Genomic DNA, 21451 nt, shown 5'->3' with positions numbered 1-21451 from the left:
GACATGAAGGGAGAATTCCGAGTGGCTCAATATCTGAAAATGTTCGCCATATATCAATGTACATTTGTGCCAAATTTGATGCTTGTATCACAAAATGCACAATCCTTTTGAAATTTCGAGCTAAACCGCCCCACTAATTATTGAAATATTAGAATTAAGTAAGGAAATAGTATCTTCATACATGAAATGTGCGAATATTTCTTAATATTATATCCAATTATAAGGTTTATGGACCTTAATTATACGGTATAATATCGTGAGCAAACGTACAACTACAAGAAATAAGAAAATAAGGAAAAAGGACTCTACAGTCTCTACTGTAAATGCACTCTAGTAGTGCTTCTCAAACATTTCTAAATCATTGAAACCTTTACTTCACATAAGTTTTATATAGATTGTTAATATGTCATACAAATAAAATAATAATAAATTATAAGCTTATAGCATTAATTTTACTACGTGGTGTCGTGGGATCCTGAAAATTTAGATAACTTCTTTTATTAAACCATCTTATATTCCCGAGATTTATATGTTATATTGATTAATAACTAATCTAGAATATATATAGAAGTAGACACAATTAAACTATAACTATAATTTCCAAGATTTAAGAAATACGATACGAAATATCTATGCTCCCCGACCCTGTGTTAGACATATTGCACAGTGTAGAAAAATAATTATGGGATTTTTTTATCTGATCCCACGAGGTGGAATGTATGCTCGTTTGTTATTGTTTTGATGTTGCAAAGTACAAGAACTCTCTTCTGCATAGTGGTCCATCTATTATATTATAATTACATTGGTGTTATGTAAAAAGGTATTTAATAAGATTGTGCCTCAATTTGTACACTTATCGTAACTAAAATCATCACTAATTTTGGTAAATATATGATACTTTAGTTTCCCGTTCATGAGTTTTTGGACCCTCTTATATTTAGACAATTATGGGGAACTCCAGTGGGAAACCGGGATATTTTTTTGGATGGGGAATTGCCTAAAAAGAGTTATTTGCAGCAACATCAAGGGTCAGAAATGCTAAATAAGCACTAGATAATCAGTTGGAAAAATATATGGTTCATGTAAGTTGGTGAAAATTAAAGTATCGTAATTATCTAGGATTCACTTCACATCCTTTTAATGGTTTTAGCTCTGCTGTGAGCTCGCTTCGCTCGCGAAAAACAAAAAAACTGCAAGCTCCATATGTACTGGCAAGCAGTAATGTTAAAGTGGGTATTATTGTACTGTATTACAGGGCAATGTAACCTAGAAAAAAAGAATAATCTGGGGTGTCTGTAGTTTTTGGGGACAGGGCGATATCTTTCTTAGGTTTCATTGTAGTGTATTACAGGGCAATGTAACCTAGGAAAACAACTAGTTTTTCTTATAGAAAAAATTACGCTCCCTTTGAAAATGACACTCGTTCCCGTCGCAAATGAATAGTTTCAGAAATATATATACATCTATATCCTGCGATAATGGGGGACCCCCAGTGGGAACTTGGGGTTTTGGGTGGGGAAAACATACTGGGGAATCGATATATAAACGTAAAACAAGCCTTTTCTTCTCTATACATTACCTTCTTGAAATTATAATAATCGGAAGAAAATACAAAACAGTATATCTGGATAAACTTTGGAGGCGCCGTTGCAAAGATTGTGTCATGAAAAAATACAGTAACCAGTGCTGCCAACGTCCGATGTAGATCAAATGTTAACATTCCATGCTAACATTAGCACCCGTACGTTAGTTCGTTCGTGCATACAAGTTTCGCCCTGCGCAGAAACCCCTCCCCCCTGCGCAGAAGCTTTTTCCCATTTTATTACTCGTTTTATTATCCTATTTCTTTTAAAATCATCTCATTTTATATTCCCATTCAATATTGTTATCATTCATTCCATTTTATCTTCCTAAATTGGGTTTATTTCTTTTGTTATTTCCTTTTCACTACCCGGTTTCACATAAATTCTTCCTCTGAACTAGTTTCCCTATCCAGTTCATTCATGGTAAAACCATCTCATTTTATATTTCCTTTCAATATTATTTATCATTCATTCCATTTTACCTTCCTATATTGTTTTTATTTCCTTTTCACTCCCCAGTTTCACATAAATACTTTCCCTGGACTAGTTTCCCTACCCAGTTCATTTATGTTTACCCTCTAGACTCCCTTATTTTTCTGTTAACCAATCAGGAACCGATACGTATTCAAAGTTTACACAAGGGGGTTGACAACTGATATTTCCCTACCCCCTTCCTTTGTCTCTTTAAGTGGTCTGTTCATTCCTCTTCCACGAAGCCCTTTTCCTTTGTAACCTTTGGACTAGTCAGGTGTCCATCATTTCGAGTGAGATTTATTTTTTCGTATATTACAATGGAGGAAATTATAGATACTTGTAACGGCTGCAGTATTCCGTTGCTAAAAGCATTTGCTAAATTCCATGGTGATTTTTATGATTCTTCTGCCAATGTTGATATTTTGCTGAAATCACACAATGTAATTCCTCAACGCTTGCAGTGCCTCAAGTGTCGTTCCCCCCTATCTTACGGGTGCCAGAGACAAGGTTGAGGGTCAGCTCGCCGTACTAGCCTCCTCCAGCCGTTCCTCTGCCGGGAACAACCTCCTCCCACCTCCTCGCGTTCAGCAGAGGAGGTACTTCGAGATCATGGGGGAGTCCGGTTTAGCTCTCCCCCTCCACCACTCCGTGGAAGAGCTTGCTAGGGGATTTCCTTCGAGAAACTCTCCACCCGGCAGGTGACATTCTCGGCTACGGAGATCCTAAGCCAGGAGAAGGTTGCGAAGTGTGCCATGCAGGCCACTTCGTGGCTGGACATCTGGCTGGGGTCTCTTGGCATCCTGTTGCGATCCGAGGACTTGTCCAAGGAGAGCACCAGGAAGGCCCTTGAGACTCTCCTCCTCTCGGGCACGCGCTCCATCGAGTTTTTAGCTCACCAAGTTTCGAACATGTGGGCTAACTCGATCCTAAAACGTCGGGATGTCGTGACCGAGAGGTTCCACTCGAGGGTCCCAGCCGTGGATGTCAGCAGGCTCAGACACTCCTCCATCCTTGGAGAGAGTTTGTTTGAGCCCTAGGATGTAGAACGGACAGCTGAGAGGTGGAGGAAGTCGAATCAGGATTCGCTTCTCCAAAGGGCCCTTACATCTCGGCCCTACAAACCTCCAGCTCCTCAACAACAATCTCAGCAGCCTCGTCAGTCTAAGACACCGAGACAGGCTCCGGCAGCGAAGGCCAAGGTGTCTAAACAGCAGCCCTGTCCTGTCAAGGACAAGAAAGGCGGTAAGTCCTCCAGGGGAGGTAAGAATCCTAGGGGGAGCGGCCGAGGCCGTAAACGCTAGGATTGGCAATCCCCCTGCAAGTCCACCAGTGGGGGGATGCCTACAAAGTTGCGCGGACAGGTGGCAGCAACTCGGGGCCGATTCCTGGACGATCTCTGTGATCAGCCAAGGTTATCGCGTCCCGTTCATAACATCTCTTCCTCCCCTGACAGCGAATCCAGTGTCGTCAGTAAAGGGGCTAGCCCTTCGGGCAGAAGTCTAGACCATGCTCAAGAAGGATGCTCTCCAGGAGGTCGTCGACGGCTCCCCAGGCTTCTTCAGTCGACTCTTGTAAAGAAGACGTCTGGAGGCTGGAGACCTGTCATCGACCTCTCAGCTCTGAAAAGTTTGTCAAGCAAACTCCGTTCAGCAAGGAGACAGCGGACACGGTCAGACTTGCAGTGAGACCGCAAGACTTCATGTGCATTCTGGATTTAAATGACGCGTACTTCCAGATCCCAGTCCATCCGTCTTCCAGAAAGTACTTGAGATTCAGCCTAGACAACAAGACCTACCTGTTTAAGGTGCTGTGTTTCGGTCTCTCCACAGCACCTCAGGTGTTCACCCTGATTTCTTCGTGGGCACACAGGATCGGCATCCGTCTCCTCCGCTATCTGGACGACTGGCTGATCCTGGCAGACTCGGTGTCGACCCTTCTTCGACACCGAGACAAGCTTCTGGGGCTTTGCCAAGATCTAGGGATCATGGTAAACCTCGAGAAGTCTTCTCTGCTTTCAACTCAACGACTGGTATATCTAGGCATGATATTAGACACCAATCTCCACAAAGCCTTTCCATCAGACGACAGGATAGCAAGGCTGTGGAGAGTCGCAAGACCTTTCCTCGGACGGGAAGCCCTTCCAGCCCAATCTTGGTTACGTCTCCTTGGTCACCTAGCCTCCCTTGCCCGTCTAGTTCCGAACGGCCGCCTCAGGATGAGATCCCTTCAATGGCGGCTCAAGTCCCGGTGGAATCAAGGCAACGATTCCCTGGACACTCTGGTCCCCATGGGACCCGCAGAACGGACGGACCTACAGTGGTGGCTGACCGATGAAAACCTACGAAAGGGAGTGGATCTTCTCGTCCTCCCCCCGGATTTGATGTTGTTCTCGGACGCGTCAAAAGAAGGGTGGGGGGCCCACGTTCGGAACCAGAGGATCTCAGGCCTATGGTCAGAATCAGAAAGGTGCCTCCACATCAACCTGCTAGAAATGAAGGCAGTCTACCTAGCCCTTCAACAGTTCCAACAGGTCCTGGCGGGCCACTCCGTGGTGGTGATGAGCGACAACACCACGGTAGTGGCTTATATCAACAAGCAGGGAGGTACCTTCTCACAGCAGCTATCCCATCTTGCAGTAGAGATACTGAGGTGGACCGAAGTCCACTCGATTCCACTATCAGCTCGCTTCATTCCGGGCAAAAGAAATGTACTCGCCAACAATCTGAGCAGAGCTTCGCAGATAGTGAGTACCGAGTGGTCTTTGGATCCTGAAGTAGACAACAAAGTCCTGACTTTGTGGGGTTCCACGACAGTGGACCTGTTCGCGACAGCTTTGAATTTCAAACTTCCGCTGTACTGCTCCCCAGTCCCGGACCCCAAGGCACTCTGGCAAGATGCCTTCCAACAACGGTGGGACAACATCGACGTCTTCGCCTTTCCACCGTTCTGTCTGATGAGAAGGGTGCTCAACAAGACCAGACTATCGGTCAATCTGTCAATGACCTTAATAGCTCCGCTATGGCATCATGCAGAGTGGTTCCCGGACCTTCTGCAGCTCCTGACGGAACTCCCGAGAGAACTCCCCCCACGACATGAGCTACTCAAGCAACCACACTGCAACATCTACCACAAGGCCGTAGCTTCGCTTCGGCTTCACGCCTGGAGACTATCCAGCGTCTCCTTGTTGAGTTGTTGAGAGAGGCTTTTCGCAACAAGTTGCGGACAGGATGTCTCGACACTTGCGTAAGTCATCCGCAGGGGTCTACCAGGCGAAGTGGAGAGTCTTCTGTGGTTGGTGTCGTGGGAGGGGTATCTCTCCCCTCGATGCCACTGTTCCAGCAATAGCGGAGTTTCTTGTGTATTTGCGGGAGGAAATGCGCCTTTCGGTCTCGGCGGTGAAAGGCTTTCACTCAGCCTTAAGCTTAGCCTTCAGGCTGAAAGGAATGGATATTTCTTCCTCGCTGGAACTTTCTTTACTCATACGAAGCTACGAGCTTACCTGCCCTCAGTCAGTAATGAGACCCCCTCCTTGGAACGTGGTTCGAGTCCTCAGGGCTCTTAAGAGACCTCCGTTCGAACCATTACGCCAGGCCTCCGATCGACACCTGACTTGGAAGACGGCATTCCTGCTCGCTTTGGTGTCAGCCAAGCGGGTCAGTGAACTTCATGGTCTCTCATACGACGTCGCCCATTCAAGGGGATGGGGGGAGGTAACGTTCGGGTTCGTCCCTGAGTATGTAGCTAAGACTCAGAACCCTGGAGTCCCGGACCCACGGTTTGACTCCTTCAGGGTCACGAGTCTCCGTTCTGTAACAAGTGACCCAGACCATCTGTTACTATACCCAGTGAGAAGTCTGAGGCGTTATCTGAAGAGAACGGCTGCAGTCCGTCCTTGCGTGCAAGCCCTGTTTGTGAGCACGGGAAGGACAAAGAGGAGGGTCACCAAGAACACTATCTCTGCCTGGATCCTAAGGGTCATCCACCACGCCTTGAATCCAGACCCTCCTCCGTCACGTCGTCCCAGAGCACACGATGTCAGAGGCATCGCTACGTCTCTGGCTTTCAAGAGAAACTTCTCGGTGACGCAGGTGCTACAAGCTGGGGTCTGGAAGCGTCAAACGACCTTCACAGCATACTACCTGCAGGACGTGACCCACAGGAGGCTCGATACGTTCTCTATCGGCCCTGTGGTGGCTGCACAACAGCTGGTCTAACCTCAGGCTCCTTATTGGACAGGTAGCAGAAGGATGAGGGCATTGTTACCCGGTTTTAGTCTGCGTGAACGAAAGAGTATGTCTGGCCCTTACTTCTTTCTTCATCCTCCCCTCTCTTGGGGAAAGCAGCATCCTGGTTCTCTGCATAGCTGACCTCGGACCTCTGCAGGTAAACCATGCTCCCTTGTGTTCCTAGTATTAAGATAATAGTGTTTGCGTCCCCCATACCCTGACGAGGTGGTATTGGGAACGTCCTAGCCTAGATTTCCATATAAAGGACTTCAGGTCAACTTCCTAGGACGAGTCACACTTCAACCCTCCACACACAAGCTTATGTAGGCTGCACGTTCCATGCGAAGCAAGGAACTTGCGAGGTGCAGGAACTCTTTTTCTCAACGTACTACTCACTCGGTTTCTGAGTCCCCGGGTAAAAGCCAAAGCCAGTAAGGCTGGGACTTTCCTCCCTACCTAAGGGGTAAGTCACCCCATGTAAATAGCATGGTTTGTATTTCGGTTACGGAACAAATGACAATTTCGGAGATAGTTTGTTTTATTCCTAACCATACAAACCTTAGCTATTTACACATATTTGCTTGCCAGCCCTGTCCCCCAAGGCAAGTCCTACCTCTAAGTGAAGTGAAGCAGTTCACCGGTGTGTGAGGGGGGTAGGGGTAGCTAGCTACCACTCCCCCTACCCCCTTGCTAACTAGCGGTGGGGTAGTTAACCCTCGTTAAAATTCTTATGGCTCATCATTTCAGCTACGCCGAAAGTAAACCCCTTGTAAATAGCTAAGGTTTGTATGGTTAGGAAAAATACAAATTATCTCCGAATTTGTCATTTTCCTGTACAGTAGTAGATAACGAGATTTTACCGAATTTAACCTTCATCTCAATCGCAAACAGTTCGGCTAACTTCATTACATAGAAGATAGCAGAACTGGCTGTTCTCTTTGGTTTTGATGGAATGAAGCTACATTTGGTGAAATCATATTATTTACTACAGGAAAACATATTTTCTGTGCCAAATTTTTTACCCTATATATAATGGTTCTTTTGTTCCATAACTGGAATACAAACCACACAATTTATTAGGGGTTATACTTTCGGTGGAGCTGAAATGACGAGCCATTAAAATTTAGCGAGGGTCAACTACCCACAACCCTAGTTAGCGGGGGTAGGGGTGGGTAGCTTGCTACCACTCCCGTTCACACACCTGTGATTTAGTCTCTTTACTTTTGGCTGGGATCGGGATCGATTGTTTCCTCTCTTCCTCCTCGCCTATTTTGGACTGCCATTAATTTTTGTCTTTTAACGTGGTTTTACTTATACTTGTGTATATATATATATATATATATATATATATATATATATATATATATATTATATATATATATATATATATATATATATATATATATATATATATATATACAGTATATATATACATACAGTACATACAGTATATATATATATATATATATATATATATATATATATATATATATATATATATATATATATATATATATATATGTATATTGTATATATATATATATATATATATATATATATATATATATATATATATATATATATATATATATATATATATATATATATTTTATATATATATAAATATATATATATATATATATATATATATATATATATATATATATATATATATATATATAAATAAACATTCTTAATGTTTATTTATATATATGTGTATAGAAATTTGGTAAGTTTCCTTTTCAGTGTTTGTGCTGTGTGTGTGATACATATACGACAACGACCCTTGCGTAGTAGCAAGGCCAGCAAAGTTCCACTTCATGGGGAACGACCTCTCCCTCTCAGGTCCATCGGTCTTCCCTTCGGCATATATCCGTTAACTCGGCCGTCGCAGGGGAATCGTCATTGCCTGGACCCTCTTCATTCAACTATTGTCTTCGCCTTTTCCTCTTTTCCTACGGGAAACTTGGATTCTGAGCGAAGGGAATGTGGCCTTTCAAAGATTGACTACGGTCTCTCTCTTCTTGAGGTCGATCACATTTACTACAACAGCGTACTATTGGGGAAGCTCCTTTCCCGTTTGCGGGTTAGGTTGCTCTTCTGATTGTTTGTCTCAATTTTTAGTGAAAATCTAATTGTATTTTAACTTTTCAGCTTTCTCCGTGGGGAACACTTCCCTTTGAAGGGTCAGTGGTTCTCACTATTAGTGAATATTCTTAGCTGATTTGAATAATTATAATTCTGTTTTTATTAGTTACTCCGCTCCGCCCCTTCTCCTGTGGATGTCGTCTGGGGAAGGAAGGGCACAATATTTAATTCTTATTTTATGTTGTTCCCTCGGGGTTCCTCTTCGGAGTTCCTCCCTAGGGAATTTCTGTTAAATAATTATTGTTCCGTAACTGAAATACAAACAACGCTATTTACATGGGGTAATTACTTCGGCGTAGCTGAATGACGAGCCATAAAAGTTTTAACGAGGGTTTATTACCCCGCCGCTAGTTAGCGGGGGTTAGGGAGGGGTAGCTAGCTACCCACCCCCCTCACACACACCGGTGAATGCTTCACTTTACTTTTGGCTCGGGAAGAGAACAGACTTGTCTGCTCTCTCCCTCGCTTTGACTGCCATATTTAATCTGTTTTTGCTTTTTCTTTTTCAGTGTGTTTTAAGTTGGCCTCTACTACTATGCGTACTTGCCCTGGACTTCCCGGCCGCCCTTGTGGGACCTTTATGTCGGTGGTCGACACCGATCCCCACACCTTATGTCCTCAGTGTAGGGACCAGCGGTGTGATAGTGGTAACGTGTGTATAGAATGTAGGGAGTGGTCTACCTCCCAGTGGGGGAGGTTTGCCCGGTGCCGGAAGAAAAAGTCCAAAAGAGATCTTTCTCTTTCAGAGGCTTCTTTGAAGAGAGAAAATTCCAGGACTTCTTCTTCCGCAGCCCTTTCCTCCTCCGAAGCTCCCCCTCGAGCGGTCTCTTCCGAGAGGCCGGCGAGTGTTAGCGTAGACCGCATTGCTGTTGACCGATCCCGGGGTGCGGGAGAGGTAGTTGCCTCCCATAGCAAGGCGGCTGCCCCTCCTCCCCCGGAGAAGGATTTGAATATGTCTAATCGTGATTTGTTTCAGCTTTGGGCTTCCTTGGGGCTACAGGGTTCGCCCTCCAAGGAAGCCCTGTTTGACATGATCAAACTTGGTGCAGCTGTCAAACAATCACCAACTACAGCAGGGATAAATCCTCTGTCTTTGGTTGACGTTGTTGTGACGGAGACATCTCGTGGGTCAAGTGAAACCCCCGTTCCTGTTGCTGAGGTAGCTGACGGCTTAGATTCCCCCTCCGAACACCTTTCGAGGGAGGATCTAAGTCCCACGGTCTCTCCTGCCGGTGATTCTCCCCCTCGGGGGAGTTCACTTACAGAGACTCCTCTTCGGAGGCCCCTTGATGGTCAGCCTGCTGATCCCACGGCCCCTCGTGGGCGTATAAGGCGGAAGGCTCGTCCTCCCCTTCGCCGTAGAGGCCTTCCTTCCCCTCACAAGGGAGTTAGGAGGCGCCTCTTCGGCTCATCGTCGCCACAGTCTTCTGCGGAGGAGACGACTCGCCGTTCGCCGATCCTGCCAGCTACCACCTTAGACCTCTCCGGGGATCGTTCGCGATCCCCTTCGGATGATGGTCGTCCTTCGAGACACAGTGACCAGTCTCCCTCCAGACCTGCTGACTTGCCGTCACCCTCTGATGTTCCAGATGCGAGTGGAACGCCACCTGATCCTGCCACTGCGCAGGCACCGGGCCCTTCGGGGCTGAAGGGTCTTGAGTGCAAAACCGCGCCTCTTGCCCTCAAGCGCCAGGTTCTTCCTGCGCGCCCTCCTGCTGCTGCCACTGTTCCTGTCTTACCGCCACAGCGTTCACTTATGCGCGTGCGCGCCCCTGTTCCTGCTACGCGCCAGGGTTCCCCTGCGCGCCCACATCCTTCTGGGCCCCGGCGCCCTCCAGCAGTTCCTGTGACAGCGCGCTTGCGCCCACCTGTGCCCCAGTGTTCCCTGGTTCCTGCCTCGTCGCGCGCAGTCCAAAAGGTTCCTTCGCTAGCGCACAGGCGCTCACAGGTTCCTCTAAACTCGCAGCGCCCGTCTGGAGTTATGTGCGAAGCGCGGTGGGCGCGCTTCCAGTTCCAGCGCTCACGCACTCGCCAGCGCGCCAGCACGCTTCCACATCACAGCGCGCCGCCCAGGAGGCTCCTTAGCTAGCGCACGGGCGCTCACTGGCACCCCAGGGCTCTCCTTTCAGACCATGCGATCCTGGACGCGTTCCAGCCGCGCGCGACACTCCGGTTGCGCGCCCCGTTCCTGTCATCAAGGCGCCTCATGCAACCCTCCAGAGCACACCTGTGCGCCCTCATCAAACCGCGCGTCCTGCTCGCCCACCGCAGCAGCGCACACCAGTGCATCCACATCCTGATGCGCGCCCACGATCGCCTGCGGGCCCACAGGCGAGTATGCCTGTCCTGTCGGACCAGCGCTAACCTTTGCGCCAACGCGCCATCCCTTCCTCGCGCTGTCCTGAACTGGCGCTCACGCGCCCTCGCCCGGTTCTCCCGGATATGCGCTCAGGCGCCCCTGTTCTCTCGCGCCCTCCAGGGCCGCATCAGGATGCTGCGCGTCCTCGCATCCGGCTGCCTCCCGTTCCGGCTCCCGCGCGCCACACGCCCTCGTCATCTCCTACGCGCGCCCGCTCCAGCTCCTGCGCACTCCCACTCCATCGCCAGCGCGCCAGCGCTCCCACGCTCCTGTGACCTCGCCTACGCGCCACCGCGCTCTCGCCCACGCCGCAAGCGCAGACCAGCACTCTCGCCGGAGGAGGGGCACTTCCCGGACAGGTCTAAGGACTCTTCCTTTTCAGCTTCACAGGCGAACCCGCATTTGTCGACTCCTCCAAGGGATCGAACGATCCCCTTCCCTCCAGAGGGAGTGTCTGACAGCGCGACTGTCAGCCGGCAGCCCTGGTTCGGTACCCTAGTCAGAGCTCTTGTGTAGGCGATGAAGACTGCCCTCTCTGACATGGGTTTCAAATCAGTGGCAACTTCCTCCCCCCTGTCTCCTCGCAGATCCTTGCGCAAGGCTCCTCCCCCCCCCAGACTTTCTCTCCCTCCCCTGCGGATGAGGATTATCCATCCTCAGGAGAGTCGGACGAGCCGGACCGTTCCCTCATCGCACCAATAGGGGAAACTCCTCCTCTCCCTGAGAAGTCTTCTCGTTCAGGGGTGGAAAGGAGCCTGCACCCTTCGTTACTTGAGTCCTGTATCCCGCCCAGGAGGAAACCGAAGGACTCTAAGACGATTCCTAAATCGTCAGCAAGGATCAGGCAGGAGCCGTCTAGACCTTCCGAGGATGTCCACGTGTCCCCCCAGGAAGAGCCACTGGGGACGGGAGACTTCGCTGCCAGTCCTTCAAGAGGAGAGCACCAAGAGTCAGAACACGCATTCTGGCAAGTCCTGACCCTCATGAAGAACCTCAACGGAATCCCAGACCCTGAGATTCCTCCTCGTGAAGGTAAGGACATGGTCCTGGACCGCGTCTACGGCACCCAGAAACCCTCCAGGGCCAGTGCAGCCTTGCCCTGGTCTCAGGGGATGAAGAGTGCCAGGGAAAAGGTCGAGGGCCAGCTCTCTGAGCTTGTCTCCTCCAGCAGATCCAGCGCTACTAACAAGCTCCTCCCTCCTCGTCGAGTCCATCAGAGGAGGTACTTTGAGATCCTTGAGGAGTCTTGTTTGGGTCTTCCGATGCATCACTCTGTGGAAGAACTCACCGGGGGAGTCCCTCTTGAGAGACTCTCCAACCGGCACGTGTCCTTCTCGGCCACTGGGATCCTAAGCCAGGAGAAGGTCGCTAAGTGTGCCATGCAGGCAACTTCGTGGCTTGACATCTGGCTTGGGTCTCTGGGCATCCTGGTGCGGTCTGAGGACCTGTCTGAAGAAAGCACCAGGAAGGCACTGGAGACTCTCAGGCACACGGACCATTGAGTTTCTGGCCCACCAAGTCTTGTGCTTGTGGGCCAATACGATTCTCAAACGTTGGGACGCTGTGGCTGAGAGGTTCCACCAGAAGGTTCCCAGTTCGGAGGTTAGCAGGCTCAGGCACTCTTCCGTGTTCCATTCTGCTGGTACCGTTCATATATTGAATGAATAGTTTCTTCAATATTCTGATCGAGTATCGGTCATCCTGACCCCACAGTATTAACATTATTTTGGGACAGTGATTTGATACTTCTCTACCCCTAGGGGTAAGAGTCCTTCTACTTGGAGTTACTCTATAGAGAAATCTCCATGTAGTTAATACTGAGGGGAGGCAACAGCATTTGCTCACAGGGGTACACAAGTATGTATCTCCTACTATCCCTTTATAGCTTACTATCCTAAGCTACTCTATTGTAAAGGACATTTGCATGTTGATTTTCAAGGAGATAATCCATTTTATACTCATTTGGTTTTCCTTTCTTTACAGGAGGAACACCAGATACCTTGTGTTGCAGTCCTCTGCAAGGCCAAGAGTAAGTATTTTTACGGTCATAATACTTGCAGGTTTCATGCCCCCTGCAATATTATTTCCAGATCCCTACATTATTGGAACCCACAGGTTTGCAATATATGTCGGACATTAATGTCCGAAGGTTTTGAAAATCCCAAGTCTACAGAGACTAGGGATACAGCTCAATATAAATTACGCAACTGGGTGAGAGTCTTTCAAAAGATCTCTCCGGGACCTTTCCTACCTAATGACGGGATGCGTAAGCTACTATTTCCGGAAGCAAGTGAGGAAACAGTAGTGCCTCAGGAGCTAACTACATCCCCTGATGGCCAGAAAACCTTTGGGATTAAGGGCAAGAAATGCCCCAAGGTAGAAGAGGAAAATATTGCGTCGGAATTTCCTCCGCCTTTGCCGGCTTTAGAGCCATCGATGTCGACATCTTCGTCTTCTACCCCTAATTTGGATAATGTGGTACAATTATGTATCCAGCTGAAGAATCAAATAGAGAGCTTTCGTAAACAAAACGAAAAGCAGGTAGTAAAACGCAAGATAAATTCTCGTAAAGTTTCTCTTGTCGCTTCCCAGGGGTCAGTCAAATGACCTATGAATCAAGACCTGCCAACATGCTCCATAACCAGTCCCTGGAGGTTTGCGGAGCAGATGCCGATTTCAAATGGCAATCTCTGCATGTCAGAGAAAATAGGTGCTGTTCCTTTGGACGAAATTCAATTCTGGCCAAGCTTTGATGCTTTCCCTAATTGTTGGGTTCGACTGAAGTACGAACCAAAGTCAAGAAAAGGAACGGAACCAAAGGAGGTCTTGATTCTCGACCATGATAAGGCACAGACTATCCTTTCAGGTAGTCTAAGAAAGGCGGGTTATTCAGAGTCGAAGGTATTCTCACTGAATACCGGACACCCTTCCTTTCTTGCTCCTACTTCACTCTCATTCCCCTTTATGGGGAAGGCATTTACTTCTGTTGCCAAAGCGGTAGAGGCGGGTAAGCCATGTCCCACACTCGATGAGTGCAAGCCTTTGTCACCAGCTTTTCCCGGACAGGAAAAGGATTGGAAGTCCATTTGACATTTTCAGTAGGAAAATTAGACAAGGACGTCGCAAGTCGACAATTCAAGGTATGTCTCCCTAAATTGTCTGAGTTGCTCTTGTGTAATGAACAGGAGTCAAAGGAGAGACTTGCGACATCCCTTTCTCTACAAAACTACATAGAGTTGTGTTCAACCTACGAAAGTACCCCAGACATGCTCATGGTCATAGCCAAAATGCATATGGCTATCTTGGTGAAGGACCTTTACGCCTTTATGAAGGCCAGGAGAGCATGTAGAGAGTTTGTGTTCGCTGACGCAACAGTGAAACACGAAACAAGGAAGCTAATATCTTCCAACATCTGGGGTAAAGACCTCTTCCCACACGAGGTCACTAAGGAAGTAATTAAGAACGCCACCATGGAGAACATAGGTCTTCTCCAAAAATGGGGCATTCCTTCAAAGAGAAAATCTTCTGTGGTTGTGGGTTCCCAACCTAAAAAGAAGATCGGAAATGCTGGAAATATCCGGGCTGCTCAACAACATCCCACTATTCCAGTATTGATGTGCAACTCTCCTGTGAGCTTCTCTAGTCTTCTCCCATTGGCTCCTTACACGTTGCTACTGGAACAAAACATGATACCATACATTTGCTCCATACTCAGCTTTCAGAGAAGACTTCATGTTTTTGGTGACTCTAAGGACTTTTAGTTAATGTACACCCTCGGTCATCCCAGAAGCTGTCACTGTCATTCCTGAGGTGTTCATTCGAGTGTCAGGTTCGGGCTGCTTTGAATGGCTCCTGGGATTATTTCTTGGACAAGATCGAGACTGCTACTTACTCCCATTATAATCTGATGATTATGATTTAGTAGCGTGTGATCTCACAGCCAAGCAAAGGATGAAATACTTGGAAATGCTGTTCGCATGGGATTCTTTTCTTGTACTCCTATTAGCAAACCTGGATAGGCAGTGCATTTACTTCTGATAAGTAGGAACTGCTGTAGCAAGGAACAACAGTTGGCAAAGGGAGATGTGTGTTTGATCTCTCTTCTTCCTCTTCTACCAACTCATCTTTCCTCCTCCTATTCTCTTTTTCAGACAATTCTTTTCCGAAGGTATAAGCAGTGGCGGTTAAGCACTAGGGTATCTCAAAAGAATTACCCTGTGACTTCTACCATATGATCTTGTCCTTTAGGAAGGAGTGATAGATCTTGCCTGCTGACTGTAACCTTGGGGTTCAGTTAGAGGGATTCATAGGCCAGGTGAAGCTGAGCATTGCTCCAACTTTCATCATAGGAGGGTTTGTGCCCAGAGAGAATTGCTTTCCTCCATCATGAGAGAGTAATAGAGCCCAGTCACTGACCGATTCCTTCAAAGCTCGTCAGCCGGAGCATGAACCCATTATGACAGCTACAAATGTGACACTGATTGCAGTTGAGGGGCTTGCATGCACCAGTCACTAATATCATAAGCCAGGTAAGGTTAGGGTATATATATATAGCCTGCAAAGCCACCCTTACCCTCTGAGAGGGAGTGACAGAACTCACCTGGTGACTGTTACTTCAGGACAAGGTAGCCAGACCGTGTGCCCAGTATGTCAGATATTTGTCATGCTGGCAGCAGGTCTGCATCGTCCATGAAGGGTGGAATGCGTTCGTCCATCTTCCAGGTTTCTTTTGTCGTACATTTGGCGTGGCCTCAAGTCAAGTGGTGTCTCATTCTACTGTGTTTGATCTCTCTTCTTCCTCTTCTACCAACTCATCTTTCTTCCTCCTATTCTCTTCTTCAGACAATTCTTTTCCGAAGGTATAAGCAGTGGCGGTTAAGCACTAGGGTATCTCAAAAGAATTACCTTGTGACTTCTACCATATGCTCTTGTCCTTTAGGAAGGAGTGATAGATCTTGCCTGCTGACTGTAACCTTGGGGTTCAGTTAGGGGGATTCATAGGCCAGGTGAAGCTGAGCATTGCTCTAACTTTCATCATAGGAGGAGAGTTTGTGCCCTGAGAGAATTGCTTTCCTCCATCATGAGAGAGTAATAGAGCCCAGTCACTGACCGATTCCTTCAAAGTTTGTCAGTCGGAGCATGAACCCATTATGACAGCTACTAATGTGACACTGATTGCAGTTGAGGGGCTCACATGCACCAATCACCAATATCATAAGCCAGGTAAGGTTAGGGTATATATATATTGCCCACAAAGCCACCCTTACTCTTTGAGAGGGAGTGACAGAACTCACCTGGTGACTGTTACTTCAGGACAAGGTAGCCAGACCGTGTGCCCAGTATGTCAGATATTTGTCATGCTGGCAGCAGGTCTGCATCGTCCATGAAGGGTGGAATGCGTTCGTCCATCTTCCAGGTTTCTTTTGTAGTACATTTGGCGTGGCCTCAAGTCAAGTGGTGTCTCATTCTACTAGCTCTCAGATAGGTCCAAAGAGAGAGAGACTCTACGATGTGGATCGTAGAGTATGTGTCCCTCCAGCCAGAGTACTTTTCAGTAAGTTACAGACTTCCTGGCCCACTTCTACAAGAGAATACAGTATGAGAAGAGAGTCCTAGGTATTGTGTTTATCCCTCCTCCTTGGGTAATAGGTTCATGTTGAAAGGTAGCTTCTGTCTTGCTTATCCTTGGACTTAGATTGCAGGGTGGAATGGTCATCCTCATGGTACTGGTGCATGCTCCTCCTGAGGAGAGCATCATAGTGCTTTTTCCATCAGGGCTCTCTTCTCCGTATCAGGAAGAAAATAAGAGTTTTAGGCTCTTCATCTTGTCAGCAGAAGGAGGAGCTGATGTCTAAGCAAAAATTTCTCTTGATTTGCTTGGTTTGACATTACCGGCTTCATCGTCTTACTCAAGATACCATATTTTCCATGTCTTATTATTGGTATCCTTTTAAGCCGTTACTGACCGAGACCCTAAGAGCTTCCATATTCTTATGATTAGTTATTAGGAGGTTATTGAAGTCACTTACCTCAATCAGTACAGTTTGGTTCTAGGAGACTTCCTCCAACCAATAAGTCGTTATTTAAAAGGACGAAAGGTTTATATACGTGTAGGAAAAAGTACCAAATTATGAAAGCAATTTTATTTCTCTTAGCTATACAATCCCAATTCCTTTGAAGCCCCCCCCCCCCTCCCTTTCAGTCCCGGGCTTAAGAATAAATGTGGCTATTCTGTGACAGGGTGTGTGGGGCTTCCTCCTTTAGATATCTGTCTTTAACCAACTACCTTGTAAAGGGAGAGAACGATAGAGAAAGAGAGAGAGAGATAGAGAAAGAGAGAGATAGAGAGAGAGATTTAATTTTCCCATTTTTATACCCTTCAATGAAAACAAGCCTTTAGTCAAGAAAGAAACATTCTAGCTGTAAGTAGTAACAGCCACGCCAGTGTTTCTTTGTCTTGTACTTCAGTTTTGTATTAGTGGACGAGGACTACTGTATTGGCCTTCCTATGAAGTCTCACTTGACGAAGACTACTGTATTGGTGTTCCTATGAAGTCTAACTAGACAAATGATTCAATGGCCATCCTAGCTTTAATGATATTAATGAACTACCTTATTAACAGTTCAGTATCTGCTACATTTGCACTGAAGAGATATTGTATCCCTATTTCAAAGGACTCAGATTTGTAAAGCTATGAAATATACAAATTGCTCTTTAAATTCTTTATACTATGAAAAACCTCAAATGCTGAAATTAGTACCATCTTTTTATTATATATGGAACATTTGTAAGGTTTCTTAGAGGGCCAAGTTTTATCGAGAGATATTTTTGCTACAATATTTTTACTATAATAATTAACCATTATTTTTATTGCAGTGTCTTACTGAACAATTATATAGCTGTAGGTTCCCTACGACGGCAGACAATAGATTCAAAACTACCGCGGTGGCGCCGCCATTGCTGATGTAGGTGACGTCATCTCCCTCCACTCGAGGGAGCTATAGGTAGAACTGTCCAGGTAACATCAATTTGTTCTCTGCCGGCTTCTGGTGAACATCGGTGGTCGGTGATGACTTTTTTCTTCATTTGTTGGGGAGCATTATCTCTCCAATATCGGTGAAGTATTCAAACTCTTGTGTTATAGGATTGAAGCTTAATTTTCTTTTCTACAATTTTGTGGTTTTACCATCATGTCGGACTCATAGGTTTTGCGCCGGAGGGTGCAAAACTAGGTTAGTTAAATTAATTTATGATTCGCACACTAAGTGCATTAAGTGTAGGGGTTGCGAGTGTTCTAAAGAATTGACTTGTGATGAATGCAAGGATTGGAGTGAACAACAGTGGAAAGTTTTTGTTTCTCACTCGGGGAAAGTAATTAAGGATAGGAAGAGGAAGGCGGCTCTTAGAGCTGAAAATAAGTCTAGTTTAGCCTCTTCTGTTTCGTCTATCGAAGACCCAGTTCTTATTCCTTCTCCTTGTCCACTTATTATGTCTCCGATCTTGAGTCCTCCTTCTCCTGTTCCTGTAACTCCTTTTCCAACTTCCCGTGGAGTTTCTCCTGACACCATTGCCAGTCTCGAATCTAAATTTGAAAAGAAATTTGATGTTTTAGCTAATACGGTAATGCAATTAGGATTATCTGTAAAGTCTTTCTTAGGAAAGACTTCTAGTGAAGTGGAAAGTGTCAATTCAGTGCAATCGGAGGGGGTGGCTGTATGTCCCGATAGTTCTCCTAGACGAAGGTCACTGTCCCGCTCCCCCGTCTCGGGGAGAAGATATACCGGAGGTCCAAGGGAGACTGTCAGGGTTTGCCCACAGACAGTCGCTTCCTCAGTCGATCCTGTGGTGCGACAGCAGGATTCGACTAAACACCATTGGAAAGGTGTATCGTTTGGTGACCAGTTATCGACAGATTCGAGTGATTTGACCCCGGTTAGACGTAAGTCGAGTGATTCGCCTTCGGTTAGACGTCGTAAGTGGCGTGATTCTTCAGTATCACGTCCGTTGAAGAGACTTTCGACTGAAGAGGTGTTCTCTTCGCCTCCTGTGAAAAGGAACAGAGAAGTAGATATCGCTCGCCCGTTGTGTAGCGTAGCTACGTGGACTTCGCCTCGTGTTCTTACGACAGCGACAGCTGCCTTCGACTCGGTTGTGGAACGACCGATTTGGAGTTCATCGAGATCTTTGACTCTTCAAACTGTTGAACCTTGTCCTTCGACTTCGCATGTGACAGATAATTTGCCTGGCGCGACACCTCTGGTGGCGATCGTGTCGAAATCCACAACTCCAGTTGCTTCGACTTCAACGCTAGAAGAAGAGAATTTAGTTCCGTTACATCGACAGTTGCAAGAACTGATGAACTGGATGAAAGAAAATAAACAAGGTACGAAAAACAATGAGTCGAATCAAGAACCGTCTCTATCGCCTATCTCTTCGGATGACGAGGAGGACTTAGAAACAGGCACTATTCCTCTCTCGTGTTATTCGAAGCTTTTACACTACCTTCTCGACATGTATCTGGATTACTTCGTAGTAGCCGCTCCCAGGTCGCCTGCTTCCATTTTCCTGATGAGAAGGAAGAATGTCGATCCTCTTCTCCCGAAGCTCGTTCTTTCCAAGGCTGCTAAACAGTCACTTCGTGATATAGAAGATTGGTTGAAGGTCAAGAGAGATCTTGGGAAAGCAACTTTCGCCTATCCTCCATCAAAACTTATTAAGAAGAGATATAGGTTCTATGTAACTGGGGAAGCCCCTTCTATGGGAGTGTCTGCCTCCTCTCAAGGGGACTTCTCTGGCTTGGTGGATGCAAATAGGAGATCCGCGTTTGCAGCAGCTAAAATATTCTTTGCATCGCCCGAGTTAGACCATTTGGTAAAGAAGATTTTCAAGGTTTTAGAAATTATGAGTTTCTTGGACTGGACGATCGGATCTCTCGCTATGAAAATGGAGGATTGCTCTACTCTTCAGGAAGACCTGGCATCGGACTGGCTTGAGGTTTTGTCATGTGCCGATAAATCAGTTCGGGATGGTTGCGATAAACTGTCCTCTCTCTTTGCATTTGAGATTCTCAAGAAAAAACAGCTCTGGTGTTCGTTTGTTTCGAAAGGAGTTGTTTCGTCTCAGAAGTCCGCCCTTTTGTTTTCTCCTCTCGACAAGGATCATCTGTTTCCAGAAGAAATAGTGACCAAGATTCTTTCCGCACTAGAGAAGAAGTCTACTAATGACTTGCTTGCACAGTCTTCTAAGCGGATTAAACCCTCGACTGTGGCGACTACCACCTCGGTACCACCTTTGCAGAAGAAACCCTTTCGAGGGGGTAGGTCTTGACCGTTCGTCAGGCCTTGATTTAATTTACTACACCCAACCAAGTCCTCGACCAAACCTGACACGAAATCATCCAAGTGATTCTTCAATCCTTCATGCACCAGTAGGGGGCAGGTTGAGCCTTTTTGGGGAGGAATGGAGTCGCAGAGGGGCAGAGCCTTGGGTGACACAAGTCCTCCGGTTCGGTTACTCCATTCCTTTCAAAGACACTCCGCCTCTATCCAATGTTCCCATCACATTACCCGCCTACTCGCCAGGCCCGGAGAAGTTTGTAGCCTTAACCCGAGAAATAGAGATTCTCGTACGGAATTCGGTCATAGAGGAGATAAGCGACAGACCATCCCCGGGGTTTTACAACCGTCTGTTCGTAGTCCCCAAGTCATCGGGGGACTGGAGGCCCGTACTGGATGTAAGCGCACTGAATTTGTTCTTCCAGAAGACCAAATTCAATATGGAAACGACTCGTTCAGTGTTGGAATCTCTTCGTCAAGGGGACTGGATGGTATCCCTGGATATGCAGGATGTATATTTCCACATTCTGATTTATCAGAACTCCAGGAAATATCTTCGGTTTGTGTTCATGGACAAGATCTACCAGTTTTGAGCTCTTTGCTTCGGCCTCTCGACAGCACCGCAAGTATTTACGCGAGTGTTGTCTCCTCTGGGAAAGTGGTTACACCTCCTAGGCATCAGAGTGTCACTATACCTAGACGACTAGCTTCTCCGCTCCTCTTCGGAAAGTCAGTGCATGAAGGATCTCAAGAGGACTCTTTTATTAACTCACTCGTTAGGCCTTCTTATAAACCAGGAGAAATCTCGGCTAATTCCTTCTCAGGACATTCACTATTTGGGGATGACTCTGACCTCTCAAGTTTTTCGGGGTTTTCTGTCACCAAAGAGAGTCCAGTCGTGTCTGGAAATAGTTCAGGATTGCCTGGACCGCAAGTTCTGTTCCGCCAACCATTGGACCAGTCTGTTAGGAACACTAGCTTCAGTGGAACAGTTTGTCAAACTCGGAAGGCTGCACATGAGGCCCCTGCAATTCTTCCTGAAAGCTTCATGGTGCAGAAAAACTCAACCGGACTCGACAATATTCCTGATTCCAGACGGAATCAAGGAGGACTTAGCGTGGGGGCTCTCAAAACCAAGACTGGTAGAGGGTCTTTCTCTTCATCTGCTCCACCCAACCCTACACTTCTTTTCAGACGCCTCTGCCGTAGGTTGGGGAGCCCTGTTGGGGAAGAACGAAACGTCGGGGAATGGTTGGAAACGCAGCACTCTCTTCATATCAACGTGAGGGAGCTATTAGCAGTGTTCCTGGGAATTCAGGCATTCT

General features: G+C 46.9%; 1 protein-coding gene across 1 annotated transcript in view; it reads left to right on the top strand.

Moving 5' to 3' along the window:
- Nucleotides 1–687: 687 nt before the first annotated feature.
- Nucleotides 688–21451, top strand: part of LOC137625314 (uncharacterized) — a 60504-nt gene continuing 39740 nt past the window's right edge. The window contains exon 1 of the mRNA XM_068356147.1: nucleotides 688–820. The gene's annotated coding sequence lies outside the window, so the exon portion shown is untranslated. The remainder of the gene's footprint in view (nucleotides 821–21451) is intronic.

The sequence above is a fragment of the Palaemon carinicauda genome, chromosome 2, assembly GCF_036898095.1.
Source record: "Palaemon carinicauda isolate YSFRI2023 chromosome 2, ASM3689809v2, whole genome shotgun sequence".
Taxonomy (NCBI): Eukaryota; Metazoa; Arthropoda; class Malacostraca; order Decapoda; family Palaemonidae; genus Palaemon; species Palaemon carinicauda.
Note: the sequence above shows the minus strand (reverse complement) of the source record. Positions and strands in the feature narration are given on the sequence as shown.